The following is a 15,588-nucleotide window of genomic DNA, read 5'->3' on the forward strand; positions in this document are numbered from 1 at the left end:
ATTGTATTCTGGAAGCGCTGCGTTAGAGAGTGTCGATCTGTGCAGCGAAGGCGAACAAGCGCTTTGAGGCACGTTAGACACGAGCGCCATCTGGCAGTTATATTCGAAAATGAAGGAAGGTGAGTAGTCGACCGCTGAAACCAGTACAGGCCACAATGGTTGGCGAGCCCATTTAAGATTAGTGACCATTATACTGACCCTTCGATCATAAGATTAAGTTTGATCTAATTTAGAAATTCAACTTGATACTAGAAAGTAGTTGTTTCTCAGTGTAGTTTTTTCCATTTACGGATCGCAGGTTTGGCTGAGCAGCGCTTGGCGGCAGCAAAGCTGGAGACATCTACAGGTGTTTTCTTCAACTACAGCGTGTTGTAAACTTTTGCGTTGTGTCAGTGTTCTTGATGATTACAAACGAGGTAAGGGCTGCATGTTAACTATTATATCTCTTTCAGCTCTGTACAGAAGTGATTCAGTAGTTGATCGAAGCCACTGCAGTTAGAGCTGTTCGAGTTCCCGGTTAAAATTAGCACTATCCAATGTCGCTATAGCAACGCTGTTGGTGCCGTGCATTTCTCCTACAAACCGGGAAACCGTAAAAACTGAAAGGTGAAGTTTACGGCCCAACTAAAGCTCTGTATCAGTGAATGAATCTTCTCCAAGGGCAAATAAAAACACCATATATACTTTCATTGATTCCTAAAGCACTAATTAATTCAAAAGAGTAATTGCCTTCAAGCCATAAGCTTTCAGTTTTAGCACTCTTCACACTACAAGGCAATACGTCTGGAACAATTTGGTACGAAAGTTCGCGAATTCCACTCCAGTCATTACACTGAGTTCAGCCTGTGAACTGGAATCCACACAGATGGAGACGAATTCACGAAGCCGCTCCTACGTGAGCGTTCAGTGTCATTGTAAAGATGCTTTCACTAACCGTGCAATTCTCAGATTGAAATGCGGTAAGTCAGGGATATGTCATTCACGTCCTTTGCTATCCACTGCCTTCAGTTCTTATAACTGGCTAACCTCCCTGTCCTTCCTCATTTATTCCTCCTCCTCCTTCCTCCTCCTCAGTTCTTATACAGGCGTAATGTTTACTTGATATCTATATCGGAGAAGCTTATTGGAGCGACCAGTTTCGTAGCCACAATGCGCGGTGATCTCGAGCATGTTGCGCAACTCTAGTCGTTATACGGAAAGTTTTGATGTCGCGTTTCGATCGACGAGGACAGTACAAGCAGAACCCGGGTGGGCCGGAACTTTTTGTCTGACGAAAAACTGTTGCTCAAGAAGTTACCGCGAATATCGATGCCCTACTGGAGGCCTTACGCCATTTCGCTGCACTTCATGAGCATAGCGAGTCATCGCACGAAAAGAGAGAAAGAAAGAAGAAAGAAAGAAAGAAAGAAAGAAAGAAAGAAAGAAAGAAAGAAAGAAAGAAAGAAAGAAAGAAAGAAAGAAAGAAAGAAAGAAAGAAAGAAAGAAAGAAAGAAAGAAAGAACGTCGTAAGGGACTTTTCGAAACCAAAGGCAAGAAAATCTCGCCGATCGAGGTCCACGGGTGTTTCTTTCGCCTAGCCCGCCGGAACCGACCCAGCGGGGGGGTGGCGTACAGGCCGGCACATGCGTTGCGTGGGCTTTTCTAATCGCAAGGCGGCCGGTACTTGCATCGTCCGACGGTCGCGGGCGCGTGTATGTAGGTTACGTGCGCGCACGTTGGGCGGGCGGCAACGTGCGGCGGCACCGGGGAAAAACAGCTGGGTGCCTCTCCCCTAGCCTTCGCCCGAGACGGCCCCGAGAAAGCCAGCGTGCACGACGCACTACCCACGGGAAACACTGTTCGTGTCGGCGCAGCCAAACGCCGCCAAGGAAGAAGAAGCACGCCGTGCATTTGCGAGCCAAGTACGGGTGTCCTCCACAGCAGGAGTGTCAAACACGCGGCCAGAGTGCCTCATTGCGGCCCGAGCACGCTTCGCTAAGCAGCCCCACCCTGCCATGACGGTGTGCCATGACGACTTTTGAAAGGGGAAAAGGAATAAATAAGCGCAGTTCCGTTACTGGCTCTCACTCAATGAAGGACACCTCCACAGTTCTGTGCAGGGAAGGGGTTAAGGAGGGATTGAAAAGGAAAGGGAGGAATTAAAGGTTCAGAGATAGGGAGAGGAGCAGGAAGAGACAGAGGCGCAGGGACAGTCACATACGGAAGTAAGGAGAAGATAGGAAAGATCGACATGGTCGCACAAGTCCGACGACGGGGCACCACTCGGCGAGAGCTCTTGTCGGCGTCAAGAAATGGCGTAGGACGAGCCAGGCAGCCAAAGCTGCGCTGTTGTTGGAGATCGCAGGAAGGCACAACCGGTCGGCACAAAATGCAGCGAGCGAGTCTATGACGGTGTCCGTCCTATATTAATAATATATTATTAAGCGGCAACCATGTGTTAAAACCACGGTGGTGGAAAGGTAACTGTGCTATAAAGAGCTATTCAATCAGAAATGTTGCATAATCTATCTTTAAGGTCAGAAATTAATAATAATAAATAATATAAGGTTTTTACGCGCCAAAACAAACATACGATAACCAGGCGCGAAACCAGAATTTTGTTTTTGTTTTTTGTGGGAGGCACCACCTTGATTTTGGGAGGGGCACCCGCTAAAGTGGTCATTTTTCGCTCTATGTGTCATGGCGAAAAAAAAATCGAAGGGGGTAGTGGGGAAGGGGGCACGTGCCTGGTTTGCCACCCCGTGGCTACGCCCCTGATGATTACATCAAAGACGTGGCGCAACGTTGCAAATGAGAAGAGAAAGTAGAGACAGGAATTTCCTCCTCCCCTTGCTCCACGTCGTTCAAGCAGCGATGTATTAACTGACCTAACATAATGTACTGTTCTGGATATGATTATTATGAATTATCTAGTGAAGGGCTCCTCAAATTTCTATAACCCGGCGTTCTTTAACGTGCGCTGACATCACAAAGGACATTGGGCCTCTGGCATTTCACATCCGTCAAAATGCAACCGCCGTGGCCCGGTCGTTCCCTCCCATCTCTTCCGGTTGGCTCTCCAGCACCTTAAGGTCGAGACCACTACTGCGGGTCTCGTACAAGGGCGTAGGCAGAACTCTTATTAGGGGGGAGGGGGAGGGAGCATCCCATTGAAGTATTCATTTTTTTCACTCCGCAAGCCATGGTATGCCACCCACTGACTACGCTACTGGTCTCGTACAATGCGAATGGGTACTTAATAAGCTTTCCCTTCTATCTCGAAAGGCCCGAATGCTTCGCGGCAACGGCACTTTATTTATAGATAGGCAAGGATCTTCGTTCGTGAACCAGGCGTGGACGCACAGCCATCTCTGCAGAAGCCAGGTACAGCATTCGGTTCCCACGCCTCCACACCAAGGATATTCTTATACACCGATGCCCCGAGCGAACAGAGACACCGGCACAAAACTATAACACAGTAGGAAGTGTGTGAAAGAAATGCGATAACAGTAAAAATAAGCGCGGATTTTTTTTTTCAAACATACAACTCACGGCCGCCTACTCCGACCACTAGGAGATCTCAAAGGGGTCATTCATTTGAACAGTACCGCACGACCATGTTAGGAACGGCCATTGAAGAAACGGCTGCGATCGCGAGAAAGCTAACACAGTGCAAGGCTAGCTGATCTCGACCGGGTGTACATGTAGAAAGAGGTAATGGCGTTTATCGCTGAGAGATCCGGAGCGCCCGCTGTAATCCTGGAGCAAGGCCTCGTATTGCACCAAGCCAGATTTGCCAGCTAAACACGCAAGTGACCTGCGGGAGGTCGTTCCGGACGTTGTTTACGTATACCTCACTGAACCAGTTGCAGAAATGATTCCCTTTTCCGCTCTCTATACGTTTCCGTGGCAACTTTGTCGCACACTGCAGAGCGCGAATTTCAACCACGCTGTCGCAGAAAGCAGGGATATAGCTCTCTTGTGTTGCGCCGACAGATATGGGCGAGCGCATGGAAATCTCTCCGGCTGTGCACCGTGCCACCACCACCACGAACACTGCAAGGGTCCCGATTTTTAAAACCCAGGGATCCTTAAGACCCTAAATGTCTTGACAGAACTGCGGAGAAGCAAATAATAGAAAAGATGAAATGAGCTATTCGCGGTATTATTCCGGGTAGCAGCTCCTTCACAGCTATTTCTCAAAGCGCAGCTAACACAAAATGACGGAAGTGACGTATGCATCTCGTCGTATTTCTGCCCGAATCCGCGACTTGGCGGCGGAGCAGTGAGAGAAATCCACCTCGGCGTGAATAGTTCTGAAACTATAGAGTGAAAATCGCGGACCCACTCTGAATCTACCAGTGAAACTCAGATTCGTCGCCAGGGAGCAAAACAAACAAACAAAAGAGAACCTTCTCCGGATCTACCTGTGAAAAACGCCATAGTAAAGCACTGTATGTGGACAAGTGCGACTAACCATTACATACGAAAAAGCGACCGCTTAACTCAGTCAATTTTAAAAGCAGTATCAATAACCACCTTGCATCGCTAGCCTCCGAGGCGCAGGGCCACGATGCGAGGATCCTCTGTTCTGCAAGCAGTCTATATTGTAGGTTTCTTTTTCTTTTTTTAGCGCAGTGCAAAGAACATTGCGTTCCGGGAAGGGGGAATGAAATCGTGATGTTCGGTGATGAATTTGTTCTGCCCTGAATTTGCTTTCGCTTTACCTGACAATTCTTCTTCGTCAATACGCGCTAGCAAACGTATCTATCTCATTGAGACTAACGTCCCCCACTTAGGAACTATGACGGTGATCAATTGTGCACTTGAGGCGACGCTAACTTCAATTAGGTCGCGCTTTCGGTTTCCTTGGAGCAGGCTAACCTGTCGCGCCAAATGCCAGCCTACATTCCAAGGAAGGGAGAAAAGAGCAAAAACATAACGACAAGGGCGTTTCCCCTGCGGTCTCTCTCTTATTCAGAGGCGCACTGAAGCAGGTATGTACAAACTACACGACAACGACGACGACAAGAAAACTCCACGCCGAAAGCTACAACTGCAGCCGCGGCACGCGAGCCGCGTGTGGTGCGGCGCGGCCTGCGAACGAGACAAGGTAGCAAGCCAGCCTTGTCACGCCAACGCCCCACGTCCACGACGCCGACGCATTGCACCTTGCTGTGTATCCGCGTGCCCGCTGTTCTTGCTCCCTTGGCCTAAAGTTTAGAAGACCTCGATACGAGACAGAAGGGGACCCTTACGGCCGGGGTGTAGCCTTTCGGTTCATAGAGGGCCGTATAAGCGTTGTCATAGCAGCTGGACCAGCGCCAGCTCGCCCACGATGTGCACGGTGTGAAAATCTTTACACGAGTACCCACTATTGCGTAAAGAAGGAAGCCACGCTGTTGGAATGGCTTAAGACTGGAGCTCAAGCAGAATGAGCACAAGGAAGAGTGGGCATAGACAAAGCACTGTGTCTATGCCCACATTTTCCTACGTTTCTTCTGTTTGCGTTTTAGTCCTAATCGTGCTTGACCAACTAGCCCAATCTTCGAATCCGCCAAGTCGATGCGGCTGCCACGTCTTAATTATTTCCGGCGTAAAGAAAGACAGTTGTCTTCAACAAAGCACGATCTTGTTCATAGACGTTGCAGGGTTCCCACAAAAGCCTGCTATTAGTCAAAGGTTGTGAGAAGAAAAGGTAGATACTTTGTTTAAATAACAGAGTCTGTTTGGGTCGATCTTGAGTGGTGCCCCCGGTAGGGCCTCACTGGCTTCCGCCTCTCGCCGGCCTGGTCTACGGTTGCCATTTAATTGGCCTCTCGAGTCCGTTTCAGACAGTCGTACCTCGAGAGTCCAGAAGAGACCGATATGTCTAGGCAGTCGGGGCACTGGTGAACAGTTCCTTGCACCATCAGTTGGCCTTTGGTGGTCATCGTCAAAAGACACGTGCATCCATAGCTAAACATTAAACAATAGGAAGTTTTCGAATAGGGGCCCCGAACAAACAGCGTGAAGTCCACTGCGCATGTCCACTGCGCATGCGCGAGGCATCTCTTCACCGAGAGCTTTTATTTTGTGCCCCCGAATGCCTCGGCAACACCGAGGTACGAGAACCTCTAGTCGGCAATGAATGACAACAAATAGCATCCCCTGTACACATTAATGAGAGCAACAATAAAGCTAAGTAGGTGAATCGTTAGTTGATTAGGATTGCGCATACGAAAAAAAAACCACAGCCGAAATAGCAGAAGACACAGCGATGTCGTCCGTGTCATTTTTGTTGCGCAATGACACTATAGGTTTCACTTCCTGTCGCCATCGCGTGGCTGCATTTAAAACCTCTCCCATTACCCCTACCCCAAACCCCTATCTCTCTTTCGATGTGTTATTTTTCTTGCTCATTTTCTACACAAGTGCTTTCAAAAAGCGCGCCTGACCAAGATCCTACAACTTCCGCGCCCAGTCATCGCCTCCGACGCATTATTTATAGAAGTAACTCGCGGTCTATGCGCGATGAGCCACAACATCCGCGGCGCTTTCTTAAATCGTCGATTACGTGGAGGTCGAGAGGAAAGTGCGTCCAGGAAAAAAAAAATGGCCGCGAAGTTACGTCACAGCCGGATTGACGGCTCTGTGTGCTCGTCGACGGAGAAGGCAATTGCGTACACTTCCTTTTTCATTTGTTTGTTTCCCTTCCTGCTTTCTGGTCGAGGATCTTGCGGATGTTACTTCCGGCTCACGATCGAGAGGGCGAGCGACACTCGCGCCAATCCTTCGACTCGGAGAAAGCGCGCCACGCGCGATGCGAAAATACGGCGAATCTTCGATGCATTAAACATTAAACCGGATGAGCCTGGTAAAGTGAAGCGTTGGCGTTCGGAGTTTACACGTCAACACTCGGCCTCACCTGGTTTATCCGGTGTACGTATATATGTGGTTGCTCAGGTCCTTCTTCAGCTGATCGCGCCAATCTTTCGCCTTTTTGCGTGAAACATTGCGAGTCGCACGAACTTGCTGTATGAGGAGTAGAGAGGCACCAAAATGGAACAGATGTGCGACTGTCTTTTAGCTCAATGCCATCGCGTTTTATTCCCAGGGAGGTATAGTGAGCGACTTAAAGGTTTATTCATCAAGGGGGAATGGAAGTGAGGGGAAGTTCAGGCTATGTACGCTGCCAGGCCATACTTCTCAATGGCGTCCTCAGCTCTTGCCAGGACCCGTGTCTGCACGTCTTCGTCTGTGCTAAATGAAAAAGCCTACCACTGCTCCTCGGTGTTGGGTGGCGAGGCGAGTGTCGATGGGTGGCATAACCGACTGTCGAGAGTGTGATGCTTGTTCAACGTGAAGTGTCCTTCTGTAACGTTCTGTCTTGATGAGCGTGAGGTCATGGGTTTGAGTGCTTGACCTATAGTGGCCACGTTACGATCAACGAGCTTGTTTAAGCAACAGAATAGTGGACCTGCACAAGCCCTTTGCCAAAATTAAGCAAGGTTCTGAACGTCGCCTAGTATAGAGTACGTTCTGGTGCCTTAGTTATAAGATTCGGGGTTACTTGGCATCGTTGCAGAAAGGGCTGACAAGAGTGATTTCCCTCGTTAGTAGTTCGTATACTTCGAATCGCTTCCACACGAAGCCTACAAAATGCTTATTGCGTCCAAAACGTGCCTCGCATGAGTTGTGGCATGAAGTATCTATAGTTGGAACAGTAAACAGTCCAGAAGTCGACCTTCATAAAGACGTTCCATGACATTCAAAACCTCTTAGCGAATGTGAGGGTCCCCACTATGTCACGCTCTGGGGCAGGTACACCAAAGCTCGATTATCACAAGGCACGTAGCCAGGATTTCTTTTAGAAGGTTGGGAGGGGGGGGGGCAAGCTTAATTGTTTGAAAGTGGCTTAAGACAAAGAACGTTGCCCGGGAATATGGCCGATTAGACGAAGTTTGTGAGGCAGGGGTAAGAGTTGTTCCCGTGGGCTCGCCCTTGCCAACGTGACTCACTAGTCCCTATTGAAATCATATTGCACCTTGTGATTTGACAGTGTTTACGCTTGCAAATGTGTGTAGCTAGTTTTGTTTTTTCGGATAACTACAAAACCACAGCACGCTACAATTAACACGTTACTGTCACAGCACGCATATCATCTCCTTATAAGCTGCCAGTCGCCACTTGACAGCTGGCTCAAATGTGACCTGCCCTTTCCATAACAAAACATTATCACCCGTCAGCGTTTATCTATAATTATCTTCCACTTCCTTCGTCCATCAATCAACGGCGACCTCGAGAACGTTTCGCAATAAAGCTCACTTAAAGCTACACCGGGTGCAATCTTACACGCCCTCCGTTGGACCTTCCAAGTCATAAACATGAACGACAGTCGCTAAGAATAAAACAAACTCCAAGTCAACTCTTCCTCATGGTATTACTCTTTACTTCATCTTCTTCCTTGTCTTCTTCTTTGGCTTCTTCGTGATCTTTTTTTCTTATTCTTCCTCGTCAGCTTCATTTGCTTTATGATCATCTTTTTCCTCTTTATCAGCTGCTACTTCATCATCATCTTCTGCTTCAACTTTCTCTACATCAAGGCATACTCTGCTTCATCACCTTGTGATTCACCTTGCTCTCAATCATTATCATATTCTTCATTATCTTCTGCTTCAACTTCCTCTACATCGTAATCAGCTTCATCAACATATTCTTCAACACCATCGTCTTCAACTTCACCATCTCCTCCTGCCTCTTCATCACCATCATTTTCTACTCCATCAACTTCTTCTACTTCCTCTACATTATAATCATCCTCATTTGCTTCTTATTTGTTACCTCCTCCTCTCCCTTATGTCCAGTGTTCGGCGTCAACACCACACTTAGTAAAAAAAAAACTACGCGCCTGGGACGTGTGCAAACACACGGGCGCTTGTCACGCATCGTCGTTCGAGGAGTGCATCTTCTCGCGATGACGAAGCAACAAACGCGCCATCTGCGAGCGTGGCACGCAACCTGTCGTATTTAACGAGACCGTTGCGCAACCAGGTAAGGAGGAGAGAATGTGTGCCGCCGCCCAGAACGTATCGCTGTCGTTCCTCCTTCCATCGTTGGCAAACAAAGAAGCGCTAATCATAGATGACGATGGTACGCGGCACGCGACGAAGCTGGCACAAAGCGGGGAAGCTACACATCGAGCGTTGTAAATGGACAAAGACCCTTCCCCGCCGCTCTTCTGAGCGTGTAAGTAATAACGAAAGATGATGACACCCCCACTGTGTCGGCCCCAATGGCTATAAGTGACCCTTCTCGTTTGTTTTTGTCTTATGTTTTCTACAGGCTGACCGGTATCGCCGCAGGAGATGATGGAAGGCGGCCAACTGGATGCGCCAGAATGTACACACGACGAAGGAGACGAGCTAATCTTTCGCGCGTTGAAACGAACCACTACAGAGAAGAGCGTTTCCAGTGGCAGGATTGGAACGAAAGTGAAAGACACCTTTTATCTTTGAATCTTTTGTTTTTGTTAGGTTATTTTTGACACTCCAAGGCCATGGGGCGGCCGAGGTCAGTCGTCAGACGTTGTTAGGTGGTAGTGGTCCGAGACGAGGGCTCACACGGGGAGTGGTGATTATCGCAGCGGCGGAGTTTCGCAAGAGCTAATCAAAAGATGGCCGCGATTTCGGTAAACACGTGGCCCCGTGTTCGTGCAAACACGTCACTTGCGGGAGAAGACGTGGGCGGGAATTCTGAGGATTCCCAGAGGTAAACAGTACGAGCGTTCCCCCTTTCTTTGGGATCATTGCTGTCCAGGACACTGGTAGGGACCACCCAGCGTCTCCCCCACATGAAACAGGCGTGTGCTGCTAAGTATAACATAAGAAGGGTACCTGCTAAAGGTGCCACTAGTATGAAGCGGTTTCAGTACAAAAAGCACATCGGTCGAGAACCCCGAGATAATGAACTGTCTTGTGTAACACACAGCACAGACAAGCTCAAGTGGCTCCGTCGAACTCGGAAACTTAACGTCGGCGTCCCCCAACGTCAGCATGCACACGAGGGATGTAATAAATCATCCTCGTATGACGACGTCACAGGTTAGCAAAGTTTGTGACGTCACCAACAGGGCACGTAACGGGACGTTACATGATCACTTCATCACATGACATCGTCGCTCGGTCTTACGTGGGCCGATCCTGGACGCAGTGTAAACCAGGTGAGACGCACAAGGCTTTCAGACGGGTGGGCTGGGGGAAGGGGGTCAATAAATTGACGGAGTGAGAAAAATAGGATAACTTTCATCTTCGACTAACCTTAGTGAATTCATACGCGTACCATGTGAATTTCAATGGACATGTGTGTGAATGCATGCATGCGAGATGATTGTCCACTGTAGGTGTGTAGCCATTCAGCAGGCATGGTAGAACTCAAGTGGCACGCGTAAATTACAGGATGACATCGCGAAAGGCGTGTGCTTCCCTGCTATTTTGTCCGCAACTGAGGAAAACAATTCATAGAGCGAACATGAGAAACGCAACGAACGACGCTTTCCATGCTTCTGCACGGACCTCCCGTGCGGGCACTATTCTACGATTTAAATGCAGCATTTATCGCGTCGCTTTCCTTGTGGCCATCTCGCTCACGCTCACTTTTTTTTGAGAGTGCTATTACGCACGTTTAGGACAATTTTGTCCAACGCGTGCAGCGTACTCGTGCTCACAAGGAAGAGAGCGTAGAGCATGAAAGTGCCTATACCATCGGGAGCCTTCATGTGGGCGCCGCCCCAGATACAGTGCGCACACGAAGGCTCCTTAGCCTAACATCACTGACAGCGCGACACAGCGTCCAGACAGTCGAACCACCTTCACTGGGGAAACAAACGCCCAAGGTAAAAAAAAAAAGCTTCACGGTGAAGCTTGTGGGGTCGACAGGAGATACGAGCTGTGATGCTGTCTTTTCGCAGGGATTCTCGTTTCTTGTTCTCGCCTTATTTCGTTCCCATGAAGGAGAGAAGGGGAAAGGAAGCTTTGACTGATATGAGTCGAGTCTGAGACCTGAATCTGAAGCTTAAGATTCGCATGGAGCTATTTTTAAGTGGTTGGGAAAGGAAGGGGCGGTGTGGTTGTGTTAGTAACCGCGGAAGTGTAGTGACCAAAACAACAACAACAAAAAAACTGGACTTGCAAGGTGTTTTGGGGGGAGTTCAGTTAACACTCCTTAAAGAGAAGCAACCTGAGTGGATTCGCATGAACTTAAGGCGGAGTTTATTTTGCACCAGCATCAGAAGAGTGACGTGAGTGTAAAACCATGGACTCGCGGTATACCCTACAGGGAGTTCATTTCCACCAGTACAAGGGGCAGTGACAACGAAAATATGAAATTGAAGACTCTCGTGAACTTTTTTTCTCTATGTTGTAGTTGAGTCGACACCGGTAAGTGGCTAATCCGAGTATAACGAAGTTGACAACGAACGTTTCATCACTTCTGCACAGCGGTTGTCCCCACTTCCTTGTTTGAAGGCATGATTTGAGATCTTTCCCTCTCTGGCTCGTTTGGCCAAGGACCTTTTGGCACTGGGGTCACCCCCGTGACCTGGCGACACCTCCCCTACTGACACCCCTGACAGGCCTACCACCCACGGGACGTGACGACCAACTTTTCTATTTCTCAAATTCCGGTCAGCGAAAGCCGGCGCTGCGGGCGAGAGCAACCTGCGCGTGGGCCTTAGAAAGTTGTGAACGCTTTCACGTTTTCCTCTCTCCTTTTTTGCGTTATTTTTTCAAGGTGGCAGCCTACTCACAGCTCACTTTCGCTGGAGCTAATGACTCCGGTGATAGGAAAGGGAAAGCAACGACATACACGAAGATGATACGCCGGACCCCCCCCCCTTTTCACGCCATCCACACCGGGTGACCAATTCACCTTACTTTTTCCTTCTTCACGCGAAACCCAACGAAAGCTTGCTCCGCGGCCTAGCCACTCAAAGACTGCCTCTCGCGTCGTTGTCCTCTTTCGTGTTGGCCTTTGTTTTGCGTTCTTCCTTTCTATTTCTTTTTTTTTCCGGGTTCACGAGCGTTGGTCGCTGGAGCAATGTGGTGCACGCGCACCGTCCTTTGACCCGAGCGAATGAAGCACGTTTTCGCGCCTCTCTTACTCTAATGACTCCTCTCTCTCTCTCTCTTTTTTTTTTTTGCGAGAATTTTTTTCCACCTTCGTCGCTTGCTTTTCGTGGAAAAGTTTGAAGAAAAGCGCGGATATGATTTCGGTCTGTCTCTTACGATCCCTGCAGCGGAATCCTACCTTGCTTCCTGTCTAAAATAACAATAGGTGCGTAGGTGTAATTAGCATAATACTGTGCTCAATTGCCCCTCATCTCGCTTCTTTACGTCTTTATTACGTTGTTTCGTGCTAAGTCACCGAAGTTTTATGAGACAGCGCACAGTGCGAGCCGACACAGTCTGAGGTGTGCTGATTGAAATACTGTCGCTTACCCAGAAAAACAAATGACCCTTCTGCGAATAACCAGTAGATAAATAAATAAATAAATAAATAATCTTGTTTGCACATAAACAGAAGAAAGCATGGTGCCTTCTTTACTGAAGCAAGCCCTACAACTTGCTCGAAAAATGTAAAAAGAGCTCCTTCTGTAATTGTTACGGTATAGTAGTGAAATAACAGTTAAAGTATGTGGAGCTTTGTGTGAGCGTTCAATGACCCCAATCATCCTGGGATATAGGCAGGTGACTTCAATTGAGTGTCGGCGTAGCCGCTATGCCAAACGCAACATCAGTCAGCAACGATACCGATGCCGTCATAACCATATTTTCTATGGTTGCAACGAACAACAGCCGTAGAAGGAGCACTGCCGCATAGCACATGCCGGATTCCTCAGCTCACCGTCTAGTTAAATATCCACCATACGTATTGTCGTATTTATCATGCACGGTCGACTTCGAGCAGACAGAAGCAATCAACGTTACGAAGACTCACCTGCTCAGGAGACGGGTCCGTAGAGCCGACGGTATCGTCCTAGTGACTCCATCGCAAACCTGCAAAGACGTCGACATTCACATCAGTAAACGCCGATCAAACCACCGACTTCTTGACCAAGCCTAATTTGTTGGTATAAAGACCACAGTGGTATAGCTCGAAGTAGCTATACTAGGCTCAAACTTTCAGCAGATATGGCATGAGCCGTATACATAAAAAAAAATTGCCCGCAGCTTCCCTCGGGGGAACACTGAGGAGGATGCGGAGCATATAATTGGTTAACGGGGTGTTAAAGTGCGACTTACTTGGGTCGATGGCTAAATTGGTTAACGTGGTTGTGAAATGGGGTGTTAAATTGCGACTTACTTGGGTCGATGGCTAAATTGGTTAACGTGGTTGTAGGAGGGGGTGTTAAATGAGTGAACACGTACACACGTATGCGAAAGGGCGGCGCTGGTCGAAGGGACGTCGATCATTGTGTTTGTGGATTCGTTGGAATTCATTTCACCGCGACCTTGGACGTCGACGCGCCGTACAAACCAACCGACGAGCGGCAACTGAGCGAGCGAGCGCCGACCTTGAGTATATATACAGCGCGACGGCGCATGCACTGTCAGCTGTCGAATGTTCGAGAAGGGGGAGAAGCGCAACGGCGCATGCGCGCGCGTCAGCTGCCGATGTTCTCGAAGCGCGACGGCGCATGCGCGCGCGTCAGCTGCCGATGTTCTCGTAGCGTGACGGCGCATGCGCGCTACATTATACAGCTAGTGAATGTTCGTGAAGAGGAGAAGCGCACGCGGTGTGTAGAGGAGGAAGGGTGCGCAGATGGTGGAAGAAGGAGGAGGAAGCTTGCGGACGGCGCCGCATTACAAGCCTCGAGTATTAGATGCTCCGCATCTAAAACACTTCAGCTATCGACTGTTCTTACACAATCGTCCCAAACAATCAATCATCCAAGAGGAGATACAGTCACCAGGAAACATTAAACACCGAGCCCACGACTCAGCGACTGTTCTTTCCGGGTAACAGAAATTCAAATGTCAGAGGTAAAACTTTTGTTAATTGCATGCGCTGGAAGTGATCGCGTGCTCTGAGAAGATGTCACAAGCGTCCCGTTTTTTTTTTTTTTTGAGACACTAATGAGACGAAGTTACAAACAGCTTGCAAACAGTAAATGCTTCAGGACGAGGCTGGCACTTTGAAAACCACAGAGAACAGACATACGACGCTCTCCCATAATTTGGGCAGACTCTCCACGGGCCGTCGAAGACTAGGAGATTCACAGACATTATTGACGAACGTCAATAATGTCTGTGAAACATTCGTCAAAACAGTCCAATCTGAATTATATGACCGGAATAAATGTTTATGGAGGGCCTAACACTACAAGTCTCGGAATGCAAGAGGGTCCACAAGAAGTGCGCTAAGGATCGTACTCAGCATAAAATTATGAGAAAATGAGAGACCTGAGACACATATGAACTTAGTGCGCTGTTTCGTATACCGTGCCACAACGGTCATATTTGGACGAGTCCACACGCTGAAACGGATGAATGTATCATTTCATCTGTTGAAAGGTCCCACATAATCCTACAGCCGAGGGACAATGCTCGCGTAATTTCGCCGAAGCTCCTGCGTCATCCGGCAAACGACGTAATCTACATTCATGCCAACCCTGCATATATGTGAACGCGGCCGTGGCGACTGTTCTGTTTGGAAATCGCCCATTTGTTGCAGTTTAAGTATGGTTCTACACAGTGGCTTTGAGTATACAAAATCAAGTACAAAGAGCCCGAAATTCGCTTCACCGCTACAATCGCAAGTTCTTGCAATCTTTTTTTGTTCTTCTTCAGGTGCCCGCTGGAGCTCCTCGTATATAGCCGAAGCGCACCCACGCTTGACTGAGCGCGTTAGTGACCTTGCGATGAGCGGCCACGCGTGACGGCATAGCAAGCTACCCACTGACACGCAGATACACACACATACAAACAAACCCGTACAATGACTACTGCCACCACTTTCCACGCACCTGGCTCTATTGGCGTTTTCCAACTCCTTTTCATCGTCTTATATATAGTAATTAAGCCCTTTCTTCTTCGCAATAACCGGAATATTGCTCAACTGCCTACAATTTTTTTCCCTGCTATTTATGTTCTGCTTCATCACCATTTCTATCCATCTGTGGAATACCCTTTCAACTCGCACAGGTATTTTGACACTCGAGAAGCCACTCACACGTGTTAGGATAACTGTTTAATATTGATGCGTGAGTATTATAAAGTACAGTAGATCATCGAAACTACGGCACACGCCATCTCTTGGGAATCGGGTAGTTTTTTAAAACATAATTTTAAAAAATGCTCAATTTTGTACTTTTGACATCGAAGAAGTAAAAAAGAAGAAAATGTTAAGAATTGAGTAATACGCTACAATTTAATGAAGCGGACAATTTTCATAAAAAAGGGCAGTTTGGAAATGCTGAAAAACAGGCGTAATGGTTCATTTTGTTAGCTAAATCCCTTTGAACCTTTCATAAACTCCTGCAAGGCATCGGCAACTTTCCCGTCAAAGGCTGGAGGCGAAGTAAATAGTGTACAGTTTGTACGAAGGGCTGTGGATGTCCGTGCGTATATT

At 48.2% G+C, this 15,588-nt stretch overlaps 1 protein-coding gene across 2 annotated transcripts in view; it reads right to left on the reverse strand.

Moving 5' to 3' along the window:
- Positions 1 to 15,588, reverse strand: part of LOC119163642 (uncharacterized) — a 170,165-nt gene that overhangs the window by 55,717 nt on the left and 98,860 nt on the right. For both annotated transcript variants that reach the window (XM_075873389.1, XM_075873388.1), the window contains exon 2: positions 12,955 to 13,013. The gene's annotated coding sequence lies outside the window, so the exon portion shown is untranslated. The remainder of the gene's footprint in view (positions 1 to 12,954; positions 13,014 to 15,588) is intronic.

The sequence above is a fragment of the Rhipicephalus microplus genome, chromosome 9 (genome assembly GCF_043290135.1).
Source record: "Rhipicephalus microplus isolate Deutch F79 chromosome 9, USDA_Rmic, whole genome shotgun sequence".
Classification (NCBI taxonomy): domain Eukaryota; kingdom Metazoa; phylum Arthropoda; class Arachnida; order Ixodida; family Ixodidae; genus Rhipicephalus; species Rhipicephalus microplus.